The following is a 19470-nucleotide window of genomic DNA, read 5'->3' as shown; positions in this document are numbered from 1 at the left end:
CTTAAAGACCAGCCGTATTTCTCAGGTTTCAGGTTACATGCTGATTTGCGCATCAAAGTATTTTATATAAAATGTGCCTGTATCTGTTTTTAGTATTTTAGTTTACCTTTTCAATGTTTTGATTAGGATTAATATGGGGCACATTATATTTTGCATATTTGTATTGTTTCTTCTGAGACATCTATCGTTACTATTGCCACAGGCTTTCATTTTTGTCTGCCATCCAGTGTATGCTGGCAGCAGTGTTGTGTACTAGACATGGCGTCTAGTCACTGGGGAGAAGAAACTACAGCTTTGCCAGAATTTCTCGTTATTTTTTGTTATTTTGTAGAATTAAAAGCATATGAGACAATAACTGCTTAATACGTTTTTTATATAAATAACATCATTTTAAATAACTTAAAACAATAATGTTCAAATACAGCTATAATATTGTTTGATGCTATAAACCAGGCATGCTCAACCTGTGGCCGTCCAGCTGTTTCAAAAATACAACTCCCAGCATTCCCAGACAGTCTACAGCTATCAGCCTGCAGCAGGGCATGGTGGGAGTTGTAGTTTTACAACAGCTGGAGGGCCACAGGTTGAGCATCCCTGCTATAAACCAAGAAAATGCATTAATATCTGTTGAATGCTATATGTTCTAAGAACAAATAAACAAAGTATAGTTTTATACTATATATATATATATATATATATATATATATATATATATATATATATAAAACAAGCCATCTGAGCTTCTGTTATATTTTTTGAAATATGAAGGATAAATTATCCACACATTTTATGTATAATGCCTATGACCAATAAGTAGTGATAGTTTAATTTCTACATATTTTATTTTTTTACTTAACCATGTTTTTCATAAGATGCTGTTAAAAAAACATTATTTTTATGTTTGCCCAGCATTTATATTTTTATACTCACAGCTACTGTCATGCTTAACATTTTAAGACATTAAAGGGGTTGTCTCATCTCACCATTACTAAAGCGAGACGACGCACGGTTCTGACCACCTCCTGGACAGGAAACAGCGTGCATGAGAGCTACAGAAACAGCGTAGCACACCAAGCAATTCTGTTTCCCTACTTCGGAAACCATTAAACTTGTTGTGCTACCCTGTTTCCTGCTACTTCTACTGAAACAGCAGAGCGCCGGAGTGCTCTGCTGTTTCCTGGTCAGGAGGTGGTCGGGATTGTGTCTCATCTTGCCTTTAGTAACGCAAGATGTGACAACCCCTTTTAGGACCTGTTCTGTAAGTTGCAAGGTCCCACAGAAATGTGGGGAGCTGGAAGCAGGCATGTCTGGTTGGTTCAGGCAGCTTTCGCAGTTTCAGCTTTTGATCAGTGATTGTGTGCGAAAACCAGAAGTAGAGACTACACAGAGAAAAGGGATAGTGGAAAGATTTGCACTTGTTCTTTGTTTTTTGACCGACAACTATTACGGTTGCAAAACAATGACCAAGCACTGACTATACGTGAAAGCAGCCCTCGGACCAATGTTTTGATTTATTGGAGTCATACTTAAAGGACATTCAAGCAAATGCTCATTCCAGCCCAGTATGCACAGTATTAAAGACTGTCCGTTTACATTTTTTTTTTTTTGTGGTTGGTGGGTTTGTCATTTTCATCTGTGCCCTATACTTCATCAGGTACCCAGAGTCAAAGAGAAGATAATTTGTGAGCCCTGCGGATCCAGCCTGTTGCTGCCTTACTTGGTTGTCTATTCACATGAAATGACTTCCATGTGGTACTGCCTTTTCTCTTCAGGGCAATTGTCAGGCCAGACACTGCATTCCCTAGCCATAGCAACTGATAAACAGGGATTAAAGAAGCTGATAGCTGAGACAGCTTCTGTTTCAAGAGGGGTTGACTTCATGAGACAACCACTTTAAGGGTACTTTCACACTCGCGTTTTGTGCAGATCCGTCATGGACGGATCCGTTCAGATAATACAACCGTCTGCATCTGTTTAGAACGGATCCGTTTGTATTATCTGTAACATAGCCAAGATGGGTCCGTCTTAAACACCATTGAAAGTCAATGAAGGACAGATCCGTTTTCTATTGTATAGATAGTGAATGGGCACTCTGATAAATGGAGTCACATACAGAATCAATACTAAATTGACAAAATTTAATTTAATTGGATTACACAATGTAAAACACTATAAATAAATATAAAAATCCTGGCATGAACAACCAGGCATATAATATTGGCACTAAAATATAGTATTGTAATAGATAATTGTAATAAATTGTTGCTTCAGAATTACAAACTAGGCATGGTTAGCACATAGTGACATCTGAAAATATAGAATCTAACAATTATTAGCACATATAATATCGTCACAATAATGGTCTCTGGATGGTAATTGTTCATACAAAAAAAAGGGAAGAAGAAATCCAAAGTTCCCCAACGTGGATATCAATTGATCTGGCAGATAGTGATGATAGTAATACTAGTATTGTTGTTCTTGATACACGATGGTATATGTTAGTGATATATCGCACGGATATTTGCACACAGACGGTTTGTATATAATGATATTTGGTCTTTGCGACAATGTTATAGATTTAGATAGATAACAGCAGGTAATTTTTGCACAGATTTTGCTCAGCTCTCGGTATGAGCAGCTATTACTCACAGTTAGCAGCCTCGATTCGTGGCGTCCCACGAGCTGTCTTTGTATAGTGAGGTTGCTCCTTGTTTAAAGATTTTTCATACGGTTGGTGTACCGAATCTTTCTGTTAGAACATGGCTGTGTGGAGTTGTAGCACACGCAATCCCGATGTTTGAGCTGATTTCTTTTGGCGTTCCACGTGTCTCCAAGTGTGCGGAGCCTCAGTGTTTGTTGAGATATCTGCTATGAGCCGGTTAATTCGCAGACTGTGGATTCCGCCAGTGGATCTCTTTAGTGAAGCGCTTCACTTGTGGACCATCTAGTCGATGTTGTCCAACATATGACCGGCTGTTTGAGTCTAGACTCTTTTCTCTCCCGACATGACACACAAGCCACAGAAGAAAGGCAGCAGGAGATTAGGGAGATTAACAAGTGGCTCAAGAACTGGTGTAGGAAGGAGGGGTTTGGGTTCCTGGAGAACTGGGACGACTTTTCTATCGGCTACAGGCTCTATCGTAGGGAAGGGCTGCACCTCAATGGGGAAGGGGCAGCTGTGTTGGAGAGAAAGATGGCTAGAAGGTTGGAGGAGTGTTTAAACTAGGGATTAGGGAGGAGGGAAATTACATTATAGGAGGGGAAGATAGGGCAGATAGAGACCGGGGGCAAGGTAGTGGGACTGGGGGAGGAATGGAAGGAGGGACTAGAACAGTTCAGAAGGAAAGGTGTAGGGTAAAAAATATACATAAACCTCTCAAATGTATGTATACTAATGCCAGAAGCCTGACTAATAAAACTGGGAGCTGGAATTAGTGATGTGTGAGGAGGACTATGACATAGTGGGAATAACTGAGACATGGCTGGATGATAGCTATGACTGGGCAGTTAATGTACAAGGTTACAGTCTGGAGTCACTGTGGGTAGAAATACCTGGAGCTAAAAACAATAATAAATTACTGAGAGGAGTTTACTATAAACCACCTAATATACCAGAATCCACAGAAAATCTACTACTAAACGAGATAGAGAAGGCGCTAAATCATAATGAGGTGGTTATTATGGTGGACTTCAACTACCCAGATATAGACTGGGAAACTGAAACTTGTATATCTCATAAGGGAAACAGGTTCTTGGCAATAACCAAAGACAATTACCTCTCCCAACTGGTTCAGGACCCGACTAGAGGGACGGCCATACTGGACTTAGTATTAACCAATAGGCCTGACAGAGCAACAAATGTGCAGGTTGGGGGACACCTGGGAAATAGTGACCATAAAGTAATAACCTTCCAATTATCATTCAAAAGAGCGTTTCTACAGAGAGGAACAAAAATACCAAACTTCAAAAAAGCTAAATTTAGCCAACTAAGAGAGGCCATAGGCCCAACTAACTGGGACAAAGTACTAAAAAATAAAAATACAGCCACAAAATGGGATATTTTTTAAAACATCCTAAAATCTCATTGTGAGAGGTACATACCGTATGGGAATAAAAGGTTAAGGAACAAAAAGAAACCAATGTGCATAAATAGAACTGTAAAAAAAGCAATAAATGACAAAAAAAGCATATAATTCACTAAAACAGGAGGGTGGCACGGAAGCACTGAAAAACTATAAGGAAAAAAATAGAACATGTAAAAAAACAAATAAAAGCGGCCAAACTAGAGACCGAGAGATTAATTGCCAAAGAGAGTAAAACTAACCCTAAAATGTTCTTCAATTATATAAATGTTAAAAAGTATAAATCTGAAGGTGTCGGCCCTTTAAAGAGTAATGAGGGGGGAGTCGCAGAGAGCGACGAGGAGAATGCAAAGCTGTTAAATATTTTTTTCTACAATGTATTTACTGAGGAAAATAAACTGTCAGATGAAATGCTGAATAAATTCCCCATTAAAAGTGTCCTGTCTGACCCAGGAAGAAGTACATCAGCGACTTAAAAAGATTAAAATAGACAAATCGCCAGGACCGGATGGCATCCTAAGGGAATTAAGTAATGTCATAGCCAGACCCTTATTTCTGATATTTGCGGACTCTATACTGACAGGGAATGTCCCACAGGATTGACGCATAGCAAACGTGGTGCCAATATTCAAAAAGGGTCCAAAAACAGAGCCTGGAAACTATATTCCGGTAAGTTTAACATCTGTTGTGGGTAAACTGTTTGAAGGTTTTCTGAGAGATGCTATCTTAGAGCATCTCAACGGAAATAAGCAAATAACGCCATATCAACATGGCTTCGTGAGGGATCGGTCATGCCAAACTAATTTAATCAGTTTCTATGAGGAGGTAAGTTCTAGACTTGACAGCGGCGAATCAATGGATGTCGTATATCTGGACTTCTCCAAAGCATTTGACACTGTACCACATAAAAGGTTAGTATATAAAATGAGAATGCTCGGACTGGGAGAAAACGTCTGTATGTGGGTAAGTAACTGGCTCAATGATAGAAAACAGTGGGTGGTTATTAGTAGTACACACTCAGATTGGGTCACTGTCACTAGTGGGGTACCTCAGGGGTCAGTATTGGGCCCTATTCTCTTCAATATATTTATTAATGATCTTGTAGGAGGCTTGCATAGTAAAGTATCAATTTTCGCAGATGACACTAAACTGTAATTTACACTGAAGATGACAGTATACTACTACAGAGGGATCTGGATAGATTGGAGGCTTGGGCAGATAAGGTTTAACACTGACAAATGTAAAGTTATGCACATGGGAAGGAATAATGCAAGTCACCCATACATACTAAATGGTAAAACACTCGGTAACACCGACATGGAAAAGGATCTAGGAATTTTAATAAACAGCAAACTAAGCTGCAAAAAACAGTGTCAGGCAGCTGCTGCCAAGGCCAATAAGATAATGGGGTGCATCAGAAGGGGCATTGTCACGAGTTGGAGGTCCCAGGAGAGACCACCGCGTCGTCAAGCAATAAACGGAAATCAGGTACAGACACATAAGAGTTTATTGCACAAACAAAAACATGAAAGGCAGCACAGAGAAAACATGAGCTCTATGTACCGTCAGCACAGTGGGAGAAAACCCCCACTGCGCCACTGTCTAGTAATACTCCAGAGGGGCGTAACTAAGCAACTCCTGGTTTTCACTAGGGCCCTAGATGGTAAGGTTAGACTTTGCCACAGGAAGTTGCCAGGGTCCACTCTGGAGCGTGAACTAGACAGTGACAGCAGGAGCGAATGGACAACAGGTACCAGAAGGTACCGACGGCACATAGGCAAACATAACAGACAGGTAAATACAAAACAGGGCAAATAATAACAGAAGCAGGAGTTCATGCAAGGGAGCAGGAGTGGCAATGAGCAGAGAAGGACTTGCTCCACCAGTAGTAAACTGCATGGCCTTGTCATGCCACTCTGCTGCAAAGGCTTGCTGAACACAGACATCAGAATAAACACAAAGTAACTAAAACATAACAGGCAGAACAGATAACAGACAGATGACGTTAATGAACAAGTAGGGAAACCCACAGAGCACAGGCAGACAGACACTGATCCCATGGGTCAGCAGCATGGGAGAGAGAGTACAAACCAGGAGCAGGACAAGACAACACACACCAGGAGAGCTGACACAGAACTGAGGAAACCTCAGCCTTATATACAGGTTCCATGGGTGCAGCAGAGAGACCACACCCATGGAGAAGACAGAGGATTAACTCCTAATAGGCACACAGGGGAGTTAACCCATAAAGAACCACAAATGACACACAGGAACAGAACTTCAGCGAGGAGCGCCGAATGAGCAAGAACGGAAGGTCACAGTCAAAGGTAACGACTGTGACAGGCATAGATGCCTGTGATAAGAACATAGTCCTACCACTTTACAAATCGCTAGTCAGACCACACATGGAGTACTATGTACAGTTCTGGGCTCCTGTAAACAAGTCAGACATAGCAGAGCTGGAGAAGGTCCAGAGGAGGGCAACTAAAGTAATAACTGGAATGGGGCAACTACAGTACCCTGAAAGATTATCAAAATTAGGGTTATTCACTTTAGAAAAAAGACGACTAAGGGGAGATCTAATTAATATGTATAAATATATCAGGGGTCAGTACAGAGATCTATCCCATCATCTATTATATCCCCAGAACTGTGACTGTGACGAGGGGACATCCTCTGCGTCTGGAGGAAAGAAGGTTTGTACACAAACATAGAAAAGGATTCTTTACGGTAAGAGCAGTGAGACTATGGAACTCTCTGCCTGAGGAGGTGGTGATGGTGAGTACAATAAAGGAATTCAAGAGGGGCCTGGATGTATTTCTGGAGTGTAATAATATTACAGGCTATGGCTACTAGAGAGGGGTCGTTGATCCAGGGAGTTATTCTGATTGCCTGATTGGAGTCGGGAAGGAATTTTTTATTCCCCTAAAGTGGGGAAAATTGGCTTCTACCTAACAGTTTTTTTTTTGCCTTCCTCTGCATCAACTTGCAGGATAACAGGCCGGACTGGATGGACAAATGTCTTTTTTCGGCCTTATTTATGTACTATGTTACTATGCTATGTTAGATCAGATTTCAAAAATTATTTCTTTGGGACAGTTTACACAGTACAGTTTTATGCACTATTTAATTTAACTCCAAGTAAATAATCAAAATCAATTCTTTCAAAAGATAATTGCTACAATAATAACATGAATCCGACACTCTAAAACTGTTGTCCTTAGGATAAGTCATCTATATCAGATTGTTGGGGGCCTCACTCCCAGCACCCCCAATGATGAGCTGATGGAAGGAGCTGCAGCAGGGTGGAGGTAGCATGGCTCCATACACTGTAGTGGCCAGAAAAAAGTACTGCAAGGTCAGTCCCATTCAAGTGAATTAGACTGAGTTTGCAGTACATTTCCGGGCCACTACACAGTGGACGGAGTTGTGCTAGCTTCAGCATTTCCAGAGGTGGAGCCCCATCAATATGATATTGAAAACCTATCCTAGGGATAGGTCTTCACCATTTAAGTCCCAGAAAGTCCATATATTCATGTATTTTAGAGATTACATATTATGCTGTTCATATAGTTGGACGAAATGCAAATGGAGCTTGGAAATCTATATGGTTATTAGGAGAAAGCGGACATGGTGAGATACAGAAATTCCCTTTTTCTTATTTTTAGAGATGGCACTATGGCCTCATGCACACGGCCGTTGTTTGGGTCCGCATCCGAGCCACCGTTTTAGCGGCTCGGATGCGGACCCATTCACTTCAATTGGGCCGCAAAAGATGCGGACAGCACTCCGTGTGCTGTCCGCATCCGTTGCTCCGTTCCGTGGTCCCGCAAAAAAAATAGAACATGTCCTATTCTTGTCCATTTTGCAGACAAGAATAGGCATTTCTACAATGGGCCGCCCGTTCTATAAATTGTGGAAGGCACGCGGGGCGGCTTCCATTTTTTGCGCATCCGCGGTTTGCGGACCGCAAAAAACGGCACGGTCGTGTGCATGTAGCCTAAGAGATTTCTGTGTCTTACTCTGCAATGAAAATATTCAACTTAAATTAATAATTAGTCTGTTCTTAAAAATATATTATATATATATATATATATCTTATATATATATTTGTGGTCAGGGCGACGGCCCTTGAACGTACAACACAGAGCTTACCGAAGGCTGGTTAATGCCGGGAGCCCGGAGCGAGGGTAGGCCTAAAAGGGGGCCTACCCCAATAGAACTGAAGAGAAAAAGGGCCGGGTGGGAGGGGTAACTGGCTGCACGTCCCGTCTGTAACTCCCGCCGAGGTTATAAGGGCAGAGGGGGCGTGGCCTCTGCCCCTCCCACAAATACAGGCTGCCCGGCAGCCTTAACCACTTGTGGTCAGGGCGACGGCCCTTGAACGTACAACACAGAGCTTACCGAAGGCTGGTTAATGCCGGGAGCCCGGAGCGAGGGTAGGCCTAAAAGGGGCCAAAAATGGAGACATAATCATACTGTTAAACACTTTATTGTAGCATTACAGGGCAAGTGAACAGAACGCATCACGAATCTCAGATTGAGGGTTCGGTACATATCTGGAGAAACATGACGATCTCCACCGCCCCATACTCCTGATGACATGCGATGGTATTTTGTGCCTAGAAGCAGCTGAGGCCGCCCCAATGCGAAAGGAGTGGCCCGAGATGGCCTTGGGATCCTGACCCAACCCTGCAACCAAGGAGCGGACATGGGACATGAACTGAGATGTGGACAAGGGACCCCCCTTAAAGGGAAGTAGAGGACTATCTGGGGCAGCTGCCTGCAACCCTGCAGACAACTGCTGCAGCGCATTGACCGGGCACCAGTCGTTGTGTGAGGGGTAAAACCTCACCAGCGTTGGAGGTCCTGTTTGAGTGGTCTTGGTAGACCGGATGCTGAGTATAAAATGGTCGTGATGCCAGGTCAAGTGCTGCTTCTGAAGATGATGGCTGTTCCGGACGGCAGTGGTGAATTCCCCTGGCCGGAGGAACCCGTAAAAACCCAGGTATAGGGCGGCTTTAATGACTGTGCTAACCAAAGGCCCAAAAGGATTACCATCCAGAGCCAAGGACAATTGCCTAAACAAGGAGCCGGACATGGGTTGACGGACCCCTGGCCTACTAGTACCGGCTTTCTCAATGCCCCGGAGCGTGGCCTTGATGGCCTGTGATGTGAAGAAAGATACTCGGGCAGGGTTGTTCAATGTGAATTGATGTTGAATCCCAGCCAAGTACAGGCGGATGGTGTTGTGCGCGAGACCGAGGTTGGCATGACAATGCGCAATAAATACCATCACAAATGACACGTCATCCACGTTGCCTTGTGGATGATTTTTTGCAAACTCCTTATAAAGGTTCCAGCCCGTGCGATAATTTCTGATCGTGTTCTCAGAAAGGCTCTGGTGCAAGAGATCCTTGGCTGTCCCGATCAAAGCCGTTAATCCCACACCAGGTTGCTGTAAGCTGGAATGCCCGCCCCGGTTGCGTCTGCATGCGGCATAACCTGAAAAAAGACATCAGCGTTAAACCGGGACAGCGCATCCGCCGCCGTATTCATGGAACCCTGAATGTGGGAGCACTCGAAGCAAAAATTATGTACCATGGACAGCCACACCAACCTGCGCATGAGAGACATGATTTTAGGGGATTTTGCTCTGCCACTACGGATGATGTCAACCAAATCCTGACTATCAGTGATAAACAACACCCTCGAGTCTGACCAGTCCTGGCCCCATATATGGGCTGCTGCTACCAACGGATATAACTCCAACAGGGGGGATGACCGAAGAGCCTCCCTGTCCACCGTGATCTGGGACGGCCAGGCACCGGCCAGCCAGTGATTGCCAAAAATAGCAGCAAAGCCCTTGGAAGCGGCTGCGTCAGAATAAATCGTGGGAGAGGACGGGTCCCGGGGGGGAATGAACAACCTTACCCCATTCCATGAAGACATAAATGTATTCCACATGGACAGATCCGCCATGGCCTGTTGGTCCAACCGAATAATACTGTCTTGCTCTGGGGCTGATGGCAGGAGCAGCAAGAGCCGGGAAACAAAGGTACGTCCCTGGGGCATGACCCTCATGGCGAAGTTCAGCCGACCCAGTAACGATTGGAGGTTAGTCTTGGTCAGGAAGCAGGACTTGGACGCTTCCAGGATGGCTAATCGTATCCGCTGCAACTTCTCCTCGGGGAGCCTTGCTTCCAACCTCACTGAGTCCAGGATGACCCCCAGGAAGGTGATGGTCTTGGAAGGACCTACCGTCTTCCCCGAGGCGACCGGAACCTGGAGCGCCGAGAATAATTCCAGTAGGGAGGATAAGTTGGAGGGCTGCTGGGCCGGGTGTTCCACTAGCAGGAAGTCGTCCAGGTAATGGATGCACATGGGCGCCTGCCCATGTTTGACCAGGATCCAATGCAGGGCCTGGGCCAGACGGTCAAACAGCCATGGGCTGCTCTTAGAGCCAAACGTTAGACGATTGGCAAAGTAGTACTTGCCTGCCCACTTGATACCGTAGTACTGCCACAGTTGCGGATGGATCGGAAGCAGTTTGAAAGCGTCCGCGATATCCGTCTTGGACAACCAGGCCCCCCTGCCTGCCTTGAGAATAAACTGAATCGCCTCATCGATAGAGGAGTACTTCATACTAAACTCCTCCGATGGTATGAGGGAGTTGATACTGGGTATGTGAGAGGAATGAGGAGCCGAGAGATCATAGATCAGTCTTTTTTTATTAGAATCCTTCTTAGCCACCACTCCAATGGGGTTAACCCTCCACACCTCAAAGGGGATAGAATTAAATGGACCGATGAGGAACCCTTTTTCCAACTCCAAGGAAACCGCCGCTTGCACAGCCTCTGGATCCTGTCTGGCAGAGAGGAGATTCTCACACTCCCAGTTGGCATGTGGAAGGGCCACCAACCCCGTATGGAACCCCTGTGACAGACCCGTAAGCAGATGCACCACAAACTGACGATCACCATGCCCTTCTAGAAGTGCCCCCAGGAGATCAACGTTGATGTCGGTTAGTCATGCCTGTTTAGATGCCTTTTTTGGACAGGTGGACCTTGGATGCGCACGAAAGCAGACTGTGCATACGTGGAGGGCCCTGCACCCACTGAACATGCAGTGACCGAAGTTATAATTATTACATATCTGGCTTTTGCCCAGATACACAATCGGCCTACCAAACTTATCCATGAGGGCCGGACCCCTGGTGACCCCCGATGTACCTGGAAGGGCTCTATCTGGACGGGAGGCCGCCTCGTTGGGGCACCATACCGTATCATGAAAAATGGATTGGCATGAACCACAAGTGGGGGCTCGGAGCCCCGCAAAGTGCCTGCAGAAAAGCTCCATGTCTAGCACAGCCCAATTGGTTATGAATTGAAACTGTGCTAGGGAGGCTGCGGCTTTAGCCGCGAAGGACCGATGGTAGTCGTAGAACGCCGAGCCCCCATACTTGTGGCCCAAATCGGTGACCTGATATAGGTAGGCGTCCAGCTCCTCCCTCCTATTGGGCTGTGCCGAACAGATGACGTCCCTGAACAAACTAAACGCGAGCACAAACTCGGGTATGGATAGTTTGCGGTTCAGTCGGGCATCTTTGGATTTCATCACTACTGACACCTCCCCGCAATCAATGGTTCTGTGCTCGCTAGCATCATGAGATGCTATAAGAATAGATGCCAGGTTGACCTCTTTGCCCGACAGTATATCCCTCCTGATATTTTCCGCCACAAAATGAGCTGGGACAATGGCCGGCGGAGTAGCTGACATACCTGGGGGACATGCCACTGGCCCTGACACCGCCGTCACGGGCGACACTGACTGCGACGAGGTGGAGGCCCTGGACTCCAGCTCCATGACCCTGTGCTGGATGTCCGCTACAGAGGCAGCCAGACTCCCTATAGTGGCATTCAACTGAGCCAGCGATGCCTGGACAGTAGGAACTGCCAGCTGCTCGCTGGATGGACCCGGGCTAGTCACCAGCAGCCTATAAAGTTCGGCTTTCCTGGCTGAGGCCGGATGACTGATGCCCCTTCTATTCAACTCGGCCACCAGTTTCGGAATTGTCCAATTCCTCATGGATCCATGACCAGCCAGACCGGAAACGACGGACCCGGAGATGGACGAGGCATCGTCGATGTCTGAAGCCTGGGACATGTTGACCACGGTGCAAAACTCTACGCCCTGGATATCACCTGAGGACAAAACCTTTGTTACTAGTACCGACCCAGACGTGTCATGGACATCCCGATGGCCCCTCCCCTTTTTTTTTTTAAACAACACTACCCCTAGATTTATGGACGGCCTGATGGGCCTGAATTGATACTCACCTGGTAACGGAATTCAATGAAAAAAGGTAACGATACCGTACTGGAGGCCCTTGCCACCGACCGAGGTGGAGGCTTGATAATGGGAAAACCGAAGGCACCGAGACCCCAACGTGCTGCCGTGTAAACAAGAACAAGAATGACAACCTAAATGCACTGGGAATAACCCACCTGGTTGCGTCAGGCCGTACAACCTGCCCCTAAGGGTGAACGAGAAACATGCCTAAACGTTTTACGGCCACCAAGATGAGGACAGAAGGGCCAATTACCAGGATGACGTGCCCCCCCCCCCTGGGCGTGCTGCCGCGTCATGCATGCTGCCATGGGCGAAAGGTGTGCCAGATTGGTGAAAACGACCCCTTGGACGTACTTAGACAGGACACCATGCCGCCGGGGCGGCTGACGCGACATTGCCTGAACGCTTCAGACAGACGTGTAACAAAAACGAGTAAGACAACCTGGAAGTACCAGGTAGGATCCCGTGCCACCGGGTTGGCGGACATACTTAGCCTGAACGTTTCAAGCAGACATGTAACAGGAGATGACGTGACAACCTGGACGTACCAGGCCGGACCCCATGCCACCGGCGTGGCAGACCCACTTTGCCTGAACGTTTCAAGCAGACGTGCCATAAGCGACGAGTATGGCCACCTGGACGTTCCAGGCAAGACCACCTGTCACAGGAGTGACCCAATATAATGCTTAAACGCTTTAAGCGGACGTACCACATGAAATGACAAGACACCCTGGACATCCAGGCAGGAGACCGTGCCACAAGTAGCGGACGTGACACTGCCTGTACGCTTAGGCAGACATACCACACAGAGGAAAAAGACAACCTGGAGTTTCAGGTATGACCACATGCCACCGAAGCAGCGGACGCCACAATGCTTCAAGCAGACGTACCACAATGAACAAAGCGACAACCTGGGGTTCCAGGCAGGAATACATGCCACCGGAGTGGCGGACGCAAGAATGCCTGAACGTTTCAAGCCGACGTACAAAAACAAAAACAAGTGACAACCTGGACGTTCCAGGCAGAATCCCGTGCTACCGGGAGGCGCCATAACTGCGCCCGAACGTTCAAAGCCGACGAGCCACGAAGGAGACACACGGGAATGATAACAAGACGTACCCCGAGGAACCACATGCCACGGATATACAATTGGGACGTGAAAAGTGCCCGCGGCCAAAACCCCGTGACACATATCATACCCATATGACGACATGACATACCACCTACTGCAAGTAAGGAATCCTTGGAACGGAATGGTGCGTCAGATACTTGACCAGAAGAAAACTCTGCAATACGATGATGCATGACAGGAATGAAAAAGCACAATAAATTAAACATTTCCCCTTTTTTTTTTTTTTTTAACAACATAACAGACATTGGCGCTGCTGCTCCCGGAGAGCCCAATACACCGCTCTAGAGCCGGGCAGCAGAGGAAACCTAAGTTAGGGTAACCCTACATGAACACCCCCAGTCAGGCACTAATAGCGGTCCAAGTGGAACGGTGTACCCCACTATCCCAACTGTGGTAGACAGAGAAATACGTTTGGGCCTACTGTCAATGCCTGCCAAACCTAGACAAAATAGTTCCTTATTATATTGTTCGCACCCCACAAATTCTCGCACAGTTTACAAGAGTTAGCTGTTGCCACATCACAGACCTAAGTACGAAATCCCCAAGTGCATGCCCTCCGTGGTGGCATCTGTAAAACATAACATTGATCCGTAAGGAGTAACCCATTACAGTACATCCATATATCTGCTCCACACCGCAAGGCCACATGGGTTGTTACACTGACATCGTGCACGGCCAGAAATGTGGCGTGCCGGCAGTTATTAGCAGCACCTAAACAACATAACCTTTAACCTGCCATTTGCCTTGAGGTGTGGGTGGCATAGCTAACTTGGTTACATCTCCAACGTCCCCCTTCTAGCACTTCACTTAAGGACAACAGTCAAGCCCCCCACTGCCGAATTGCACAACATTCCCAACCTGCGTTTTTAGCCTGTGTTACTCATGCCTCAGCGCAGCAGGCTTGACCGTTGTCCCGCTCCCATGGACCCAGCCACGTGCGTAGTAACAGCACGCACTGGTTTATTATGACCCCCGGCCGACGGCGGTGACCAACAAGAGGCGTAACTAGGGGCGGCGCCGACGGCGTGCCTAGCAACCGGCACCCGCGGCCGCCCCCGGAACACACACACCCGCCCTCGGTCCGCCAGTGCCGGCCGGCCTGGCCCAGGAGGTGAGCGGAGCTCCGGCCCCCAGCCCCCCTTGTGGATGGGCCGTCCCCGAGGTGAGGAGACGCCTTGCGCCACCGTAAGCTGCCCCCCGCACTGAGGTAAGAGTCGGACCAGACCGGCATCGGAGACATAGCTTACCTGGGCGACCGAGACGAGGAGAAAGCCGATCCAATACTTACCCGGATCGAGGCTTGAAGGAGCGGGACGTGCAGGAACCAGACGTGACCGGACGATCCATGTAACTGGCTGCACGTCCCGTCTGTAACTCCCGCCGAGGTTATAAGGGCAGAGGGGGCGTGGCCTCTGCCCCTCCCACAAATACAGGCTGCCCGGCAGCCTTAACCACATATAAAGAATGACGTATATATGTATGTATGTATGTTCCGCGATCAATCAAAAACGCAACCATTGATTTCAACGAAACTTGGTATACACATCCCTTGCTACCTGGAAAAAAATATTGTGGGGGTCACAGCTCTCTAGCACGTACCGTTCCTGAGATTTTCCCAAAATATGCAAATATGGCACATCACATGACCTACATTAGCCAATAGAAGTCTGCAGGTCTTTCTCTTCATATCCCAACTGCCATACACATGGTCACATGTCCGTTATCAGCTAATAGAAGCTCGCAGGTCCTTAGTCTCCACATACACACAGTTTTAAACCAGGTTTCTATAACAACCCAGCCATTTTTCTTCACTGCTGCAGGTCAGCTTTAAAGGGGCAGGGTGCTGTGGATGACACTGTAAAGGGAGCTGATTGCTGTGGAAGTGATAGTTCAGGGGGCAGATAGGGTGGGCATTCAGGCCACCCTCAAAAGACGGACTTAAAAACCCCTGCCCCCAGGACCCACTAAGCCACGCCTCTAATCCAGTTAGGCCACGCCCTCCCACTCCGCAGCTGACAGGAATTGAAAAAATAAGGTAAAAATCAACTTCTGTCAGCTTCAGGGGTGGGAGGGACGGGGACTTTCTCCCTGCAGCTCACGCTCAGACAGCACAGTCCTGCTGTCTGAGAGTGAGCTGTTGAAAAGGACATCCCTGCGTTAGACATATCCAAAAAATGCATTAGCCAATAGAAGCCTGGTCACATGACCCTTATCAGCCAATAGAAGCTCGCAGGCCCTTAGTCTCCACAGTTTTACACCAGGTTTACATAACAACCCAGCCATTTTTTTTGACTGCTGTAGGTCAGCTTTAAAGTGGCAGGGTGCTGTGGATGACACTGTTATAGTGGATACTGTCGATATCTTTTAATAACACACACAAACATTAAATGAAATAGATGAAATATACCCGTGCGAAGCCGGTTCCTTCTGCTTTTATATATATATATATATATATATATATATATATATATATACACAGTGGATATAAAAAGTCTACACACCCCTGTTAAAATGTCAGGTTTCTGTGCTGTAAAAAAAAGAGACAAAGATAAATCATTTCAAAACTTTTTCCACCTTTAATGTGACCTAGCAACTGTACCACTCAATTGAAAAACAAACTGAAATATTTTAGGTGGAGGGAAGAAAACAAAAATAATGTGGTTCATAAGTGTGCACACCCTCTTATAACTGGTGATGTAGCTGTGTTCAGCATTAAGCAATCACATTCAAAATCATGTTAAATAGGAGTCAGCATACACCTGCCATCATTTAAAGTGCCTCTGATTAACCCCAAATAAAGTTCAGCTGCTCTAGTTGGTCTTTCCTGAAATTTTATTAGTCGCATCCCTCAGCAAAAGCCATGGTCCACAGAGAGCTACCAAAGCATCAGAGGGATCTCATTGTTAAAAGGTATAAGTCAGGAGAAGGGTACAAAATAATTTCCAAGGCATTAGATATACCATGGAACACAGTGAAGACATTCATCATCAAGTAGAGAAAATATGGCACAACAGTGACATTACCAAGAACTGGACGTCCCTCCAAAATTGATGAAAAGACGATAAATGGCAAGTACTGGCTGTGTGGTACATGTGACAACAATCTCCCGTATTCTTCATATGTCTGGGCTATGGGTTAAAGTGGCAAGATTCTTACAAAGAAAAACATCCAAGCCAGGCTACATTTTGCAAAAACACATCTGAAGTCTCCCAAAAGCATGTGGGAAAAGGTGTTATGGTCTGATGAAACCAAGATTGAACTTTTTGTCCATAATTCCAAAAGATATGTTTGGCGCAAAAACAACACTGCACATCACCAAAAGAACACCATACCCACAGTGAAGCATGGTGGTGGCAGCATCATGCTTTGGGGTTGTTTTTCTTCAGCTGGGACTGGGGCCTTAGTTAAGCTAGAGGGAATTATGAACAGTTCCAAATACCAGTCAATATTGGCAAAAAACCTTCAGGCTTCTGCTAGAAAGCTGAACATGAAGAGGAACTTCATCTTTCAGCATGACAACGACCCAAAGCATACATCCAAATCAAGAAAGGAATGTCTTCACCAGAAGAAGATTAAAGTTTTGGAATGGCCCAGCCAGAGCCCAGACCTGAATCCGATTGAAAATCTGTGGGGTGATCTAAAGAGGGCTGTGCACAGGAGATTCCCTCGCAATCTGACAGATTTGGAGTGTTTTTGCAAAGAGTGGGCAAATCTTGCCAAGTCAAAATGTGCCATGCTGATAGACTCATACCCAAAAAGACTAAGTGCTGTAATAAAATCAAAAGGTGCTTCAACAAAGTATTAGTTTAAGGGTGTGCACACTTATGCAACCATATTATTTTATTTTTATATTTTTTCTTCCCTCTACCTAAAAGATTTCAGTTTGTTTTTCAATGGAGTTGTACAGTTTATAGGTCACATTAAAGGTGAAAAAAGTTCTGAAATGATTTATCTTTGTCTAATTTTTTTACATAACAGAAACATGACATTTTAAGAGGGGTGTGTAGACTTTTTATATCCACTGTATATATATATATATATATATATATATATATATATATACATACACATACAGTATATATACTGCATATATATACAGTTGCAAGAAAAAGTATGGGAACCCTTTGGAATGATATGGATTTCTGCACAAATTGATCATAAAATGTGATCTGATCGTCATCTGAGTCACAACAATAGACAATCACAGTCTGCTTAAACTAATAACACAAAGAATTAAATGTTACCATGTTTTTATTGAACACACCATGTAAACATTCACAGTGCAGTTAAAAAAAAGTATGTGAACCCCTAGACTAATGACATCTCCGAGAGCTAACTGGAGTGAGGTGTCAGCCAACTGGAGTCCAATCAATGAGATGAGATTGGAGGTGTTGTTTACAGCTGCCCTTCCCTATAAAAAAACACACACCAGTTCTGGGTTTGCTTTTCACAAGAAGCATTGCCTGATGTTAATGATGCCTCGCAAAAAAGAGCTCTCAGCAGACCTACGATTAAGAATTGTTGACTTGCATAAAGCTGGAAAGGGTTATAAAAGTATATCCAAAAGCCTTGCTATTCATTAGTCCACGGTAAGACAAATTGTCTATAAATGGAGAAAGTTCAGCACTGCTGCTACTCTCCCTAAGAGTGGCAGTCCTGTAAAGATGATTGCAAGAGCACAGCGCAAACTGCTCAATGAGGTGAAGAAGAATCCTAAAGTGTCAGCTAAAAACTTACAAAAGTCTCTGGCATATGCTAACATCCCTGTTAGCGAATCTACGATACGTAAAACACTAAACAAGAATGGATTTCATGGGAGGATACCACAGAGGAAGCCACTGCTGTCCAAAAAAAACATTGCTGCACATTTACAGTTTGCACAAGAGCACCTGGATGTTCCACAGCAGTACTGGCAAAATATTCTGTGGACAGATGAAACCAAAGATGAGTTGTTTGAAAGAAACGCACAACACTATTTGTGGAGAAAAAGAGGCACGGCACACCAACATCAAAACCTCGTCCCAACTGTGAAGTGTGGTGGGGGCATCATAGTTTGGGGCTGCTATGCTGCGTCAGGGAATGGACGGATTGCGATCATCAAAGGAGAAATTAATTCCCAAGTTTATCAAGACATTTTGCAGGAGAACTTAAGGCCATCTGTCCACCAGCTGAAGCTCAGCAGAAGATGGGTGTTGCAACAGGACAATGACCCAAAGCATAGAAGTGAATTAACAACAGAATGGCTTAAACAGAAGAAAATACGCCTTCTGGAGTGGCCCAGTCAGAGTCCTGACCTCAACCCGATTGAGATGCTGTGGCATGACCTCAAGAAAGCAATTCACACCAGACATCCTAAGAATATTACTGAACTGAAACAGTTCTGTAAAGAGGAATGGTCAAGAATTACTCCTGACCGTTGTGCACATCTGATCTACAACTACAGGAAACGTTTGGTTGAAGTTATTGCTGCAAAAAGAGGTTCAACCAGTTATTAAATCCAAGGGTTCACATACTTTTTCCACCTGCACTGTGAATGTTTACATGGTGTGTTCAATAAAAACATGGTAACATTTAATTCTTTGTGTGTTATTAGTTTAAGCAGACTTTGATTGTCTATTGTTGTGAATTAGATGAAGATCAGATGACATTTTATGACCAATTTGTGCAGAAATCCATATCATTCCAAAGGGTTCACATACTTTTTCTTGCAACTATATATATATATCGGACATTGCAGAACTGTGACTGATGTTTCTGCTCAGTAGGTCAAGTTGATAAACAGGTATTGAAAGGCACAGGGTCTATCTAAGGTCTGGCCTACTATTTATATGTACACTTCTATAAGCTGTCTAACAAGCCAAGACTGTATCAAGATATTTTTGACAGGCATTAATATAAAAGTAT

General features: G+C 45.3%; 1 protein-coding gene across 1 annotated transcript in view; it reads left to right on the top strand.

Moving 5' to 3' along the window:
- FAM227B (family with sequence similarity 227 member B) overlaps window positions 1-19470 on the top strand; it is a 695955-nt gene that overhangs the window by 219209 nt on the left and 457276 nt on the right. The gene's annotated exons all lie outside the window — the stretch shown is intronic.

The sequence above is a fragment of the Bufo bufo genome, chromosome 1 (assembly GCF_905171765.1).
Source record: "Bufo bufo chromosome 1, aBufBuf1.1, whole genome shotgun sequence".
Lineage (NCBI taxonomy): Eukaryota > Metazoa > Chordata > Amphibia > Anura > Bufonidae > Bufo > Bufo bufo.
This window is presented reverse-complemented; position numbering and strand designations above follow the sequence as displayed.